This window comes from Bombina bombina, chromosome 2 (genome assembly GCF_027579735.1).
Source record: "Bombina bombina isolate aBomBom1 chromosome 2, aBomBom1.pri, whole genome shotgun sequence".
NCBI classification, from domain to species: Eukaryota; Metazoa; Chordata; class Amphibia; order Anura; family Bombinatoridae; genus Bombina; species Bombina bombina.
Window position 1 is genome coordinate 1,216,805,115 of NC_069500.1, and position 14,450 is coordinate 1,216,819,564.

Sequence of the window (14,450 nt, forward strand, 5' to 3'; positions counted from 1 at the left end):
CAGTCAGCTCTAACAGCAATACGGACATGTTTCCATTTTGTTTCCAGCGATACTAAGGCCGCAAACTCTGCATGGTCCCAAATACAGACACCATAATTGTTCCAGTTCTACTTCTCTTTATAAAGTGCCGCTTGCTGAATTGAGGCCATTAGCTGGGGTTTGATTAAATTGCAGCTAGAATGAATAATTATGTTGCCTTAGTGAACCTGCTATACTAGGGAGCTACAATGTTAGTGGTTTTGGGAGGACTTTGAGGATAGTTTAGGTAAACACTTGTATTATTGTTTTTTTTTTCTTTGTTGAATTAATTGCATTGAGTCCTCTTTAGGACTCTTGCAAAGTCAGAAATATGGGCTTAAACAAACATATTAAAGTAAATATTTGATGCCATATCGCTTTTTAACTTGCAATACATACTTTACTCATTTACTTGCATTATAGTTAATTCCTTAAGGCAACCTGGTTGACAACTTCTAGCAAAATTGAGTCACAAGTGTCCTCATTTGTTAGTCACAACATGGGCTAGCCAGAAAGTTATCTGAACCACTGTGAGACTAGGTTAAACAAGGCCATAGCACTTGTGTGTCTTTCCTTGACTCTGCTTTACTGTCATCTGAAGAAAAAACTTCTATATATAGCTAAGAGGACAAGTTTATATTAAGTATATACAAACGGTTTTATGTTTAATACAAAGGTATGAAAGTGTATAACTCCTTATTTTAATTTTACACATGACACCATGAAAATTTGGAGGTGAAAAAGTGGGAATAAAACTAGGTAGGCTCATAAGAGCTTAGCAGTGTGCACGTGTCTTTAGTACTCTGACAGCAGTGTTTTGCAACATTGTATAAAATAATGTTGCAAAACTGCTGCCATGGAATACTAAAGACATGTGCACACGCTTGAGCTCTTATGAGCCTACCTAATTTTACTCTTCATTAAAAGATTATAAGAGAGTCAAAGCAAATTTGATAACATAAGTAAATTGTAAAATTGTTTACAATTGCATGTTCTATTCAAATCATAAAAGTTAAATTTTCTTCATAAATGGAAAGAGTCCACAGATGCATTCATTACTTTTGGTAAAAAAAAAACCTGGCCACCAGGAGGAGGCAAAGACACCCCAGCCAAAGGCTTAAATACTCCTCCCACTTCCCTCATCCCCCAGTCATTATTTGCCTTTCGTCCTAGGAGGTTGGCAGAGAAGTGTCAGAAGTTTAGTTTTCATCTCTTATGGAGTGTAGTACTCTTCGACATGGGACGGGAGTTTTAAGTAATCCTGTCAGTCTCTCAGTGAGGGTTTGGATGAAAGTTTGAGTCCGGAGATGCAGGAAGAGTTTTTCTGCGACACCATCCTGACTCATTTTAACAACTCCACAAGCAATCGGCGTTGTCGAACTTCGCTTTGCTGCCTGCTTCTTTCTCTCAAGTCCATGGCGGAGGCGAGGCTACTATCCGTCACACTTGAAGGGCCGTGTTCCTGTTCCACGGCGTAGATTCCGGTAAGATCGTTTCATTTTACTTCATGATTGTACTGTAACTCATTTGTTCCTGCAAACTCACATGAAAAATACAGGGTCTCAGTGGGACTCCTTTAGTATCTTGGAATCGAGGGTTAATATCTCCTGAGGGGCATTATTGAACATTTTTTTTTTAATCATGTTTGTTATGTGATTCTGCTTATATGTAGTGTTAACTGGGCTCGTGGCTTTATGGGACATAATGGACTTTTGAAGTGACGCGACCTTACAGTTGGGTGCGCTTTTTTGGGACTGTATGGTTGACCTTGTGACCAGGCGTGTTAACATTCTGGTTTGCCATTTCCGCATTCCTGACTGTGAATTCTAGTCCGCTGGTGTCTGGTTCATAGAAGGTGGTGAGTGCCTTAGCCATTGTGGGTGTCAGGTGTCGTTTAAATTGTTTTATATATAGTCCATTTTTTGGTATCCTTTATCCAGTTATGGAGGATGCTGATGTTGAGATTGTTCAACTTTCTGATTCCGATTCTTCTTTCTGTGACAAATGCGAATTGGCCCCAATGACTCAGGTCAGTCAGTTATGTTCATTAGGCCGTCCTAGAGCGCCTTGTTCCTCCGGCTCAGGGATTCAAGGGACTGCTGAGCCATCCGCCTTGGGGGGGGCCTTTTCCTCCGGGAGGCGAGTTACCTACCGCTCCCTACTACTACTACACATGCGGGTAACTTAGGTTATGTATTTTCCTCCTCAGAGGGTGGATTGTTCCCCCCGGAGGTTGTGGCACGTTTTCGCTTTTACATACTTTTGGTGCTTGCTCGTCTACAAAGTCCAGATGTTTATTTGCGATTGTGCTCGTGCCCGATTGCCCCAGGCCTCTCGGCCACTGGAGGGCATGTGCCGTTCCCTACGTGTGTAACTGTTCCTGAGTGTTGTGACTTTCGTTATAGGCTGGCTTGCCTTCGTGTTTTACTCAGACGCGTTTTTGAGCTGTTTGGGGACCCTATCCTTCCCGGTTACGGTACTCATCAGTCTCCTCCTTCGAATGTCTCACCTCCTTTGACATGGGGGGATGAAGTAATCACCTTTAAGTCTTGAGATCCTTCCCAGTTTTATTGGAAGAACAGGGTTTCCATTAGGCTGGTCCTGCGGATTTTTCTGTTCTTTTTGGTAGGGATGCACCGAAATTTCGGCCGCAGAAACTTTTTGTCCGTTCGGTTTTTGTTTTTTTTGCCTGTTATTTTCGGTAAAATTATTGTGTATTATATTTCAAATGTGATGCTACTTTAGAGCTGCTGTTTGAGTTCATTTCTTGACTTACTGTTTCTCATATAATAATAGTTTTAGGACTATACTTTATTTGGATAATTGGTAAAAAAAAAAAAAATACTGTTAAATCTGATTCGGTTACACAGAACTAAATACAGAATACTACAGTATATTGATATGCAATATTGTTTTAAGTAGGGATGCACCGAAATTTGGTCGGAAATGGCATTATCGTTTTTTGCCTGTTTTGTTTTCTTGGTCAAATTATTGTGTAGCATATTATTGTTTTAAGATATTTTTGTCCAATTTTAGTGTGTTACTTTCAATAAAAGTGTGGTTATTTTATTTTATTGGCTTGCAGGTTTTCAACTCTGATTCATTCATAAAATAGTCTAATTATGCAAAAAAAAAAAAAATAAATTAAAATTTGAAAAAAAAAAGAAGACATTTTCGGTTTCGGTTTTCGGCTAAGTGGCTCCTGGATTTTCAGATTCGGTTTTGGTCCAGAATTTCCATTTCGGTGCATCACTACTCTTTGGGCGATAACCCTCGGGTTGCCTGTTATTTTATTTTATCCTGTTAGGATAATTTTTATTTTCTTTTTCATACTATGTTTCCTGCGAGAACTTAAAAATCTCTGGGATAGATAATCACTGTTTACTTCTATGGAAGTTGTTCGGGACACGTTAGTCCCATGTTTGTCTGTTTTTCTTCCTCCCTCTCTGAGGGCGGTTATTGTCAGCTTGGCAGTTATAACCCTGGTTGCAGGCTGGTCCTGCTTGGGTTCAGGTCTTCTGTCTTGTGGCTTATTCAGACTCGTGGCGAATATTATACCTTGCTGGTCAGGTTGAGGTGCCGAGTGCTCTTCACATTATTATGTTCTTGTTATTTGTTTTACAAGTTTCAGCTAAGCATTCTCAAGAGGACTTGCGGGTCCGTCTGGTTCTCGGGATTGTTGCAGTCCTAAATAGCCGTCTCTCTGGTGACTGGGTCAGTGAATTTTTCTGCGTCTCTGTGGTTTCCTATACCTTCGGAACCTAGAGTATTCCTTCCCACGTGGTGGGAAAATTAGAGGGTTTAGCGCCTCTTTTTGGCGGTCGGAGCGGTGTTGCTTTAGGAAATTGTCCTTTTTGGACTTGTTCCTTTAGTGGTTCTCTTCTTCATTGAGACCTCTTGGATTATCCATTCTCCTTGTGGATGGGTCGCCTTCGGGGGACTTGGATTCCCTTCGGGAGTTGGTTCCTTTTTCGGGATATTAGACAGTGAGGTCTTTTTTGGGCTCCGGTTAGGTGTACTTTCCCGGTGTTGGGAATGCTCTGCATCTCTTTCTTGAGATAGAGGAGGTCCTAGTGGTTTTCCGCTTATAGGGTTTAAGTATTGCCATCCAGGTGGCATCCAAACCCATGTTTTACTGTCCTCTGACTTCGAATCTGGGGGAAGGGAGGGCTTGAGGTTGCTCTGTTCAGGTGACTTGTCCTCACTGTTTCCCTTGTGTCTAGAGCTTGTAGCTAGCTGGATGTCTAACTCAGCATACTAATGCTCTGTGGATACTCTGTACTGTAGCAAACTGAGGATTTCTGGTTCAATCCCCGGCGAGGTCTACTTCTTTCGAGGTTGATAAAATGAGCAGCGCCCTTGACCTTAAGGGGGATGAGTCGCACTTTTAAGCACAGTCATGTTAAGGTGGCTGTTAGCTCTAGTGTCCTTTTATGGCCCTTGCTCTTTGGAGTGTTGGGCTCTTGCAAGGAGTGGTCTCTTACCTTTTGGGTCGAGACTTGCAAGGTCTTCTTGCTCTTGTTATCCGGGTTATTCTGGATCTTTTCCCTGGGAGGTCTGTTTTTTTATATCAGACGAGGGATTTATGTTCCTGGAAAATGTTTAATCTAATCATTTGTGGGGCCCGGGCTTCTTGTCCTGATCTTCCGGTTGTCGAGGGTTTTACTCTGCGTTTTCCCTTTATGGATCCCGTTGTAAGATGTTACTGGACCTTATAATCCTAGGACTGGCAGGGGGGTTCCAGTTTCCAGGGTACTTGGGTTTAGCTCGTGATCTGGCTGTTCTGTTCTTCAACTTGGCCAGATTTACTGGGAGATGGGACTCCTTGGGACTTGTCTTGTGCCAGACAATACAGTTCCCTTGGGACAGCCAGCTGACGTGACCTGATGGTGGGCTTTCTTACCTAGCAAACTGAAGATTTGCGGTTGCTAAGCTGTGACTTTGGGTATGGTATGTGTGCTAGCACAATGGTGTTTTAAGGGCTTCTTCCGTGTTCGTCAGTGACGTGGCCTTGTGTCCTCTCGGTTCTTCCTACGACTTTCTGTGTTAAGGGCAGGTGTTTCTCGACGCTCTCCTCTTCGTTGTCCTCCTTTATGGAGGTGTGGTTCCCTTTTTAGGGGCCTTTCCTGTGTTTGTGAGTTTGGAACAGATGTTTATCTGGTTCAGGGATTGGTCTGCTCTTTGAGTTGTTCCTGTCCATCTGGGGAGCTGATGGCTCCGCATTGAGACTTAGTCAGGTGGCTTTACTAGATCTCCTTAGGTCTAACACCTGCTCGATTGTCTTTAGGTTGAAGTGGCTGTGTCCATTCTTCTGCCCTTTTGGGGGCTGGTCTTGGGGTTCCTTTCTGTTCCCTTGCTTCAGATCTGCCGTTGCTTGGTCTGGTCTGGCTAGGTGTAGGATCTGAGATCTGTTGTTCATCCTCAGGACTTGGGGGTGACAATGGAGGTTCTGTGCCTCTCCCCTTTTGAGATCTGTGAGTAGGCTTGGCGGCCTGGATTGCCTGGGTGTCCTCTGTCTTGGAGGTTGTGCAATCTATGTCTTGGAGGTTGAGCAGGCTGCTATTTTGTGCGGCCGCTTCTTCCTTACGGATAGTGTTTTCTCTGTGTCTTCCTACGGAGGGCAGCGTGACTCAGATGTTTATTCTCTCAGTTTACTATTTGTTATTCTGTTTGCTCAGTCTCTGAGTTCTGACGTTTTGAGGACTTTGTCTCCAGCTGTCTTTTTTGCTGCTGTTGCATGATGTTTGGGAGATGTCTCTTCTCCTTGATGATGCCCGGTTGCTCCTTGTGGGTTGGGTGTCGTCTCCCCTTGTTCTCAGGATCCTTTTGGGTCTTTGTGGACTTGGCCTTCTTTTGAAGGGGGGTTTTCCTTTATTGGATCTTGCTGTACCTTTGGGTATCCCTTTGGCTCACCCTTGTCTTCTCCCTTTTGGGGATTTTGGTACTGTACTAGTAAGGGTTGTGTGGGGACCGACTGCTGGGTGACGGTTCTCCTGGAGGAGTGTTGGCTCATTGAGTCTGCTTTGCGGTCTCTAGTTAGGCTTTCGGACTATCTGTGGGTCAGTGTCCTTGGGGCCTTTTCCTTCTATTTTTTTTGCCCGGCTCGGATGAAGCGGGGTTTGGTTGGGTTGTAGTTTTTCAGGCCTGGTGCCCTCAGAATGGGCCGCCTATTGTACCCTCCCGTTTTTGCATTCAGTGTCCTCTATAACTTGGGTATTGTTTTCCCAAAAGTAATGAATGCAGCTGTGGACTCTTTCAATTTATGAAGAAAAACTTAAATTATGCTTACCTGATAATTTTCCTTTCTTCAGATGGAAAGAGTCCACAGTTCCCCACCTGTGTTTTTTTCTGTGGGGCGTCTCTTATTTTTTATTCTTCTGGCACCTTTTCACCCTGATATTTCTTCTACTGTTCCTTGTTCCTCGACAGAATGACTAGGGGAAAAGGGAAGTGAGAGTATTTAAGCCTTTGGCTGGGTGTCTTTGCCTCCTGGTGGCCAGGTTCTTATTTCCCAAAAGTAATGAATGCAGCTGTGGACTCTTTCCATCTGAAGAAAAGAAAATTATCAGGTAAACATAATTTAGGTTTTTGACTTTACTGTCCCTATAAACAATTATACCAATATGTGTAAGGTATGGGAAACTTTTCTTGATTCCATACACAAATAAATAATCAATAGTCAATATATTATCAGACATTTATTTAGTTTATACATTTATCAGACATACATTTATTTTATACATTTATATATAGGGCATTACAATTTCTTGAAACACATACTGTATATGCCTTTAAGAGAAATGTCTTTATGAGAAATGTCTTTAAAGGGACAGTCAAGTAGAAAAAAAACTTTCATAATTCAAATAGGGCATGTAATTTTAAACAACTTTCCAATTTACTTTTATCACCAATTTTTATTTGTTCTCTTGGTAATCTTAGTTAAAAGCTAAACCTAGGAGGTTCATATGCTAATTTCTTAGACCTTGAAGGCCGCCTCTAATTTAAATGTATTTTTACAGTTTTTCACCACTAGAGGGCATTAGTTCATGTGTTTCATATAGATAACATTGAGCTCATGCACGTGAATTTTCCGTGGAGTGAGCACTGATTGGCTAAAATGCAAGTCTTTTAAATGAACGGAAATAAGGGGGCAGTCTTCAGAGGCTTAGATACAAGGTAATCACAGAGGTAAAACATGTATTATTTTAACTGTGTTGGTTATGCAAAACTGGGCAATGGGTAATTAAGGGATTATCTATCTTTTAAAACAACAAACATTCTGGTGTTGACTGTCCCTTTAAGGAAAGTGTTAGGCGTTATCTTATAGCCGGGGGTATCACTTGACACTTAGCAGTATTCTACACCTTCACCTGAAACTGAATGGGTTACTTGACGAGATATCTTGGTGAACAGCATTTAGACAGCCAGCAAGTAAAGTCCAATCACTGTTCTGTTTATTATAAGACATAACATACTTTTATAGACAATGGTTACAGTATATGAGGTTAAACAATGACGTAATCATAATTACACCATTTCACACAGTATTCTTGGAACAAAGAACATTATTTAAAATAATATAAATAAGAAGTTTACTGTGAAAATAACAGTTTTAGATAACCGTTTATCTGGGCGCATCGCCAGGACATAGCAAGGCCATCGGACAAATTATTGAGATAACGTGTTCAGCTTCATATTTTTCTCACATCATAATAACTACCTTATAATGAAATATAATAAACTCATCTTTAAAATGGAGTCTAAAACACAATGTATTACTAGAGACAAAATGGCGTCATTATGGTTATATATTCTTACAGAAAGTTACACATGTATTTCACTGTTTTTGCTCCCACTGCCTTGTTCTCACAGCAGCGTCCTTATCTATAAGGAGAAACGAGGGCGCTTTCCAATGAGGAGTGTGAAAATCTGTTTGTGAGAGAATACACTTTACTTTGAGAAAAAGTTGTTAAATTAGACTAAGAATTGCTACTAAATATGATTGACATAACAGGTAGACACAGCTGCTACACAGTTTCTTAATTATTAGACAAGCTAAGGGGTGATGCTGTTTTTGTCTTTAATCCTGGCTACCCATGTATGCTGATATTATTGCCTTATCTGAAATCCGAAGATAAGTAACATATGTATAGTTTATCACCTTGCTTATAAGATGATTGCTGAGTTATATGATTGCAATAAGTTTATAATATGCACTGCGATTATTATACTGCATTCTTGTGTTGGCTTCCATTTTGTCAAGTACTGGTGAAAGTGCACACCCCTGTGTTTCAGGACATAACAATCTGCTAGCAAGGTGAGGTTACTGAAGACCGTTTAATGTCAAAAGTCACACACCATGGCATAATACACATAGAGAGAACTGCACTCACAGGAACAAACAACCAGCTCAATAACATTGTTAGCCTGTTCAATGATGATTTACCACCTGTGTGCATCTTCTTTTTAGCCCAGTAATGCTTTTCAAGGTATACAGGCATAACGGTGTGATTAAACACACATTTACCAATAAAATGCTGTAATTAACTTTGTATGCCTTTTATCCCATCACAATGATGAGCTGTCTTATTAAAAAAAAAGTGTTCTATCTTAGAATGAATGGTTACTTTATATCTAATCGCCTTTTTTTTTTTCCATTTCTTTTCAGGTTTAAGTCCAGGGATAATGATTGATTAAATGCCCATATGCAGCTGTACAGCTTTCTTCAGAAACCGCTCACACTACAAAAAACACATCTCAATATAGAACAGCAAAAGGTAAAACATTTTTGCTCTGCTTTGTATAATAACGTTTGTCTACAGTGTATTCTTTATTATTATTATTATTATTAGAAGTCTTTTGCTAATAACACATTTATAAATTATGGCTTGAGAAATTCTTAGATTTAATTGACCATTAAATACAAATACAATTGCATATTTAGCTGGTGCATAAATAAAAAAGACTACGCAATAGCACTTACTGTACATTTTAAATAAGCAGTAGATTTTTTTTTCTGAGAAATTAAAAATAGCTTTGCATTTGTTGCCATCCCTGAATCACAGATTTATACTATGAACGTTTGCACATGCTCAGTAGGAGCTGGTGACTCAGAAAGTGTGCATATTAACTTACTGTACACAATTTAATAATGAAAGTACATTAGAAAGTCTCTTAAAATTTGCATACTTTATCTGAATCATGAAAGTTCATCTTTTACATTAGTGTCACTTTAAAAAAACATGACAATTATAGTTTTACCTTCTGGCTTCTGTTTTTATTTTATTTTTATTTCTGTACAAATATCTATAAAAAAGAGAAATACACCTAAAATGTACCTGGATGTTAAAGAATGACAAGGCTGCACCCAGGTTCCAAATTAAAGGGATATTTATTATTTAAACCCCTTCATCTAAAATAAAAAACAACAAAATACAATGTGTATACCAAAATAAAATAAACATCCAGGCCTGGAATTACAGTATCAATAACACTGAATAAGAATGAGAAAAATTATTATAGGTCAAACATGTAGAGCACATAAGTGTAAAACACACTCTAACACCCATAAATCAAAACAAGGCAACCGGTTCCAAAACATTGTCTGTAATGGGTAGGATTGATTACAGGAAACAGTTTCTCTTGGATTACATAGTTCCCATTAGATAATAGACAGAGATAACTGTTGCCACAGAAGACAGGAGCACACAGTGTAACATACATACCTGTACTGAAAAACTGCGTCACAAACAAAAGATACTTCTTTAACAACCGGATTAAGTATACAGTTTCTGGTCTCACCGCTACGGCTACTGAGTTTTCAAGAGGGACGGACTCACAATTTCATGCCGGTACATCTATTCTAGATCAACTTGGTCTATTTCATCCACTGTTAGTTGCAGCAAAAGGTGGATCAGAGTTGCATCAGATGAGCAGATTTACCAAGGCTTGGTTTAGAAAACACCAGTCCCTTGGCGATCACTATGAATATGATCATCACAGAAAACAGTGATCTGACATCATTTCTTCCTTAAGTGCTCATCTCATGCTGTCATTTAAAAGCTTGGAACTATCCATGCAAAGTTTGAAGTACTAACTACAGGCTACAATACTTGTATGCCCGTCAGCTTTGCACCTAGATTCTGTCATGGTGGGAGTACCGAATGCTGACCCACCCCTTTCTCTCACGACCATAGACATAACTAAGCGAGTACCTTTTGAAGCCTTGAGCGTCTTTCTGAACTTGATTAATAGCCCTGGACTTGGCATCAATGGTAAAACACTCCAATGTCTGTTGTGGGCTGTCAGTCTGCCTCAATCCTCAAAGGATCATCTGAACCCATACCTGACTTCGAAAGCAGTGTTCACTGTCTTGACGAATTGGTCCTGTAAATCCCCACAATGAGTAGTCAGTCTCAATTACATTGCATTTCAGCAATATGGTCCTCAAATGTAGCTGCCGAATGTAGCGATTGGCAGCCTGGCTGCTCTATCTCACAACAAGGGCTGTAGAATTACAGGAGGCTACGTTATAATTTGTGACCGATCAGATCAGTGAAGCACTTTTGAACTTGAAAGCAACATGTTTCTTTCTGGTGCGAAAGGGAATTGAAATGGTGTTCTCCATCTCCAGTCATTAGACACAGACTTGCATTAACTTTCAGCAAATGTGTGCATGGAGAGCTATGTTTTTTTATTTTAATATGGATGGATTTGGAAATTACAAATTTATTATAAGACCTGTTTACAGGTTCAGTTATCTAAATTTCATAATTTTATAATTATTATGTTTATAAGTATTTTCAGTGCTTAGTTTTAGTAAATGCATACGATTTATAATGCAGGAGTGTATTTTCTGTCAGCCTCCTGATTATAAGAAAATGTGAGACGTTTTGCCTAAATGTTCCCTACTGCATTTTTTTTTAACAAGACCTAAGTAGGCAAAATGGTATGCCAATTGATACAAAACATCAATTCAGTATATAGATTTAGATATTTTGGGCACATCCATATATATTTTAATACATTATTATTGGCTAATTGACTATCTTGTAGCCACCGGTATTCGAGGTTGCTCTCTCATCTAGCTCATATAATAAATGTTCTGTATTCCACAGTCCCTAAAATAAGACATGTGGGTTTTGCACATTTAGATATAGATCAATGAGCTGCTAGTTTCAAAAGATAGGCTCTTTATATACCCCCAAACAGTAAACTGTGTGAATGCTTCTCGACATCAGTAAACAGGTCATAGTGGAATCTGCACCACTTGTGTTTTCTTTTTATTGTGGGGGTTATACCCAGCAGATATTATCATGTGTGTAGTTACATATTTTACACAGAATCTTAATAGGGCTGTCTTCCAACGTCAATTATAATTAACACTCACCTCAATGAGACATATAATCCCTGATGCTTAACCTATTTATAAATGTGGTTTAGGATATAGGATTCATATAGCCTGCCTATATAGAATGTATCCCCCCTTTTTTACTAGGAAGTACAGGCAACCTTTTATTGTAAACCAGCTGACCCTGTTTGCTTGTTTGCAGATTACAATCCAATACCAGCTGGTGCTTGATTGCCCTTAGGTTCTCTTGTTATCTTGACCAGTGTGCTAATCAAGTGCTAGACTGCATTTGAGCCTTCTCTAAACGTGCACATTACCATCCTGTGTTTCTTTCTTTAGGTTATATATTATTTCCTTCTTAATATAAGGAGAGTCCATGGCATCATTCCTTACTGTTGGGAAATACTGAGCCTGGCTACCAGGAGGAGGCAAAGACACCCCAGCCAAAGGCTTAAATACTCCCCTTACTTCCCTCATATCCCAGTCATTCTTTGCCTTTCGTCACAGGAGTTTGGCAGAGAAGTGTCAGAAGATACGGAGTAGTTCCTTATGAAGGGTATCTACCCTTCGAAATGGGACTGGAGTTTTAAGTATGCAGAAACAGGACCCACTAATCCAAGTGGAACACATGATAGTGATAACACAACAAGCATCGATGATGCTAATTCTATGTTCCTATTCTCAAATATGCAAGATCTGGCTACATTGCAATCTCTGAGTATAGAAGGGGATCATAAATCAATAGGGGACTTAACACCTAAAAATAGCATGAACTGCCAATCAAGGTTCTACCCAGCACAGTCAAGGGGCAGGTCTCTGGAGAACTTTTACAAGTGGGTTATGGAGGATTTAACTCATTTAAATCCTCCATAACCCACTAAAACAGGCCACCCTAATCTGTCCAAAAAGGAGAAAGAAGCTATTGCTTCGTTACAAAAGATCTTATCAATCGTCATTAAACAATCAGATAAGGGTGGCAGTATAGTTGTGATGGATAGAGAGTTTTACACAAAAGAGGCTTACAGACAGTTGAATGATACAAACTCCTACCTTTTGTTACATACTTATCCCACCAAACTATTTCAACTTGGTCTCAGATCTCTTTTAGATGATGGTTTGTACATGGGGGTCATAGATTAGAGCACATTTGAATATCTTTTTGTTAAAGAACCCATATTGCCAATCTTTCACCACCTGCCCAAAGTCCATAAGGGTTTGGATGACATTATGGGAAGACCCATAGTTGCGGGCATTGGCTCGTCTGAACATCTGTCAGAGTGGGTGGACAACATACTACAACCACTAGTGATGTCCCTACCAAGTTATCTAAAGGACACGACTCACATGTTGACCTTAGTGGACAAAGTACAAATAGAGGATAATATGAGTTGGTTAACAGTCAATGTTATTGCCTTATATACCACAATCCCTCATTCAATTGGGATAACAGCTGTCCACTTCTTTTTGGACCTTATGACCGATTACAGCGATGAGACTAAGGATTTCATCTTGAGATCTATCAGGTTCCTTTTGGAACATAATTATTTTTTCTTTGAGGGGATTTGCTACCTCCAGAGGAGAGGTACGACGATGGGAGCTAAATTGGCCCCATCGTATGCCAACCTATTTATGGGTTGGCTTGAATATACCTTTCTTCTAGGGGATCGCAATCCCTTCACCTCTTGTATCATATTCTACAAGAGGTTTATTGATGATCTCATTTTCATCACTGTGTTCGGTCATGGTGAGGCGAAGAGGTTCGTGGACTATCTCAATGGCTGTATTCCAGAGATTAAGTTTACATTTGAGTGGCACAAATCAGAGATCAATTTTCTAGATATCAAACTAAAACTTGATTTTCAAAGTAAAAAGTAGAAACTAGCCTGTATCGAAAAGCCATTACGGCTAACTCCTTATTACAAAAGGTCAATTTTTGAGAAACAGACGCATTAGCTCAAGAGACGATACATTTGAAGTAGAATCCAGGGACTTGGCCAGTAGGCTTAAACAAAGAGGGTAGTCTAGAGATCTAATTAATAACACCCTAGAAGAGGTTAAACAACAGGAAAGAATAAACTTTCTGCAGAGAGCGAACAAGAAGGATAGTAAAAATTAAGTAGGTACGAAACCTACTTTCATTACCAAATTTTCCTCACAATACTATCAGGTGTGTAAAATTATCAAGAGATACTTGCCCATCTGATATGGGGATGATCTACTTAAATACCGTATCAAACAAGGATGTAAATTTGTGTACTCAAGGACTCTCACTATTGGCAATTTGGTGTCCCCTTGCCAACTGAGAACCCCAGTGAGCAACAGCTCATGGCTTACTCATAACGGCACATATAGGTGTGGAAAAAATTGCAAGGCATGCGATCACATCAAAGTGGGTCCAAATTTTAGCTCATATTTGACAGGACAAAGCTTTGATACTAAAGGTTGCATAAAATGCTTTTTGACATTTGTGATATACCTAATAGAATGCTCGGTTCATCAAAAACAATATGATGGGATGACCGCTCGTGATGTCCGCACTAGGATAAAAGAGTATCTTGGGTATATAGAAAATGTCAAAAGGTGCTCTGAATTGGCTCGTCATTTTATAGACGATCATAAAGGAAATGTGTCCACCCTAAAGTGGAATGTTATAGAAATAATCAAGACTTCATCTAGGGGTGGAGATAAATGGCCTATTCTGGCCAGACAAGAAGTGTATTGGATCAATAAGATGAGTACCCTGACCCCTGCTGGTTTTAATTCAGCAAACAACATTATTAACTTTTGGGAATAATAATTATTTGTCAAATCTATCCATTGTTTATGATATATTAGATCAAGTGGGTGTAATACACGGCATCCATAGAATGTATAGAACATTGTCTGACGTATAAGTTTTGCAATATAGTATCCGCTTTTCATGTAATTATAATTACTATACTAGATGGTCATATGTAGATTTATATGGATAGGTTTACTATGATGTACAAGTGGCTTTAAACCACAGCTATTACCATTAATCTACATACTGCATTATATTAACAAGAGCAATGATTTATGTGTTTTTATGTTTATTAATAAT

At 39.4% G+C, this 14,450-nt stretch overlaps 1 protein-coding gene across 3 annotated transcripts in view; it reads left to right on the forward strand.

Moving 5' to 3' along the window:
* CLOCK (clock circadian regulator) overlaps positions 1–14,450 on the forward strand; it is a 482,886-nt gene that overhangs the window by 101,112 nt on the left and 367,324 nt on the right. For all 3 annotated transcript variants that reach the window (XM_053703956.1, XM_053703957.1, XM_053703958.1), the window contains exon 2: positions 8,687–8,795. The gene's annotated coding sequence lies outside the window, so the exon portion shown is untranslated. The remainder of the gene's footprint in view (positions 1–8,686; positions 8,796–14,450) is intronic.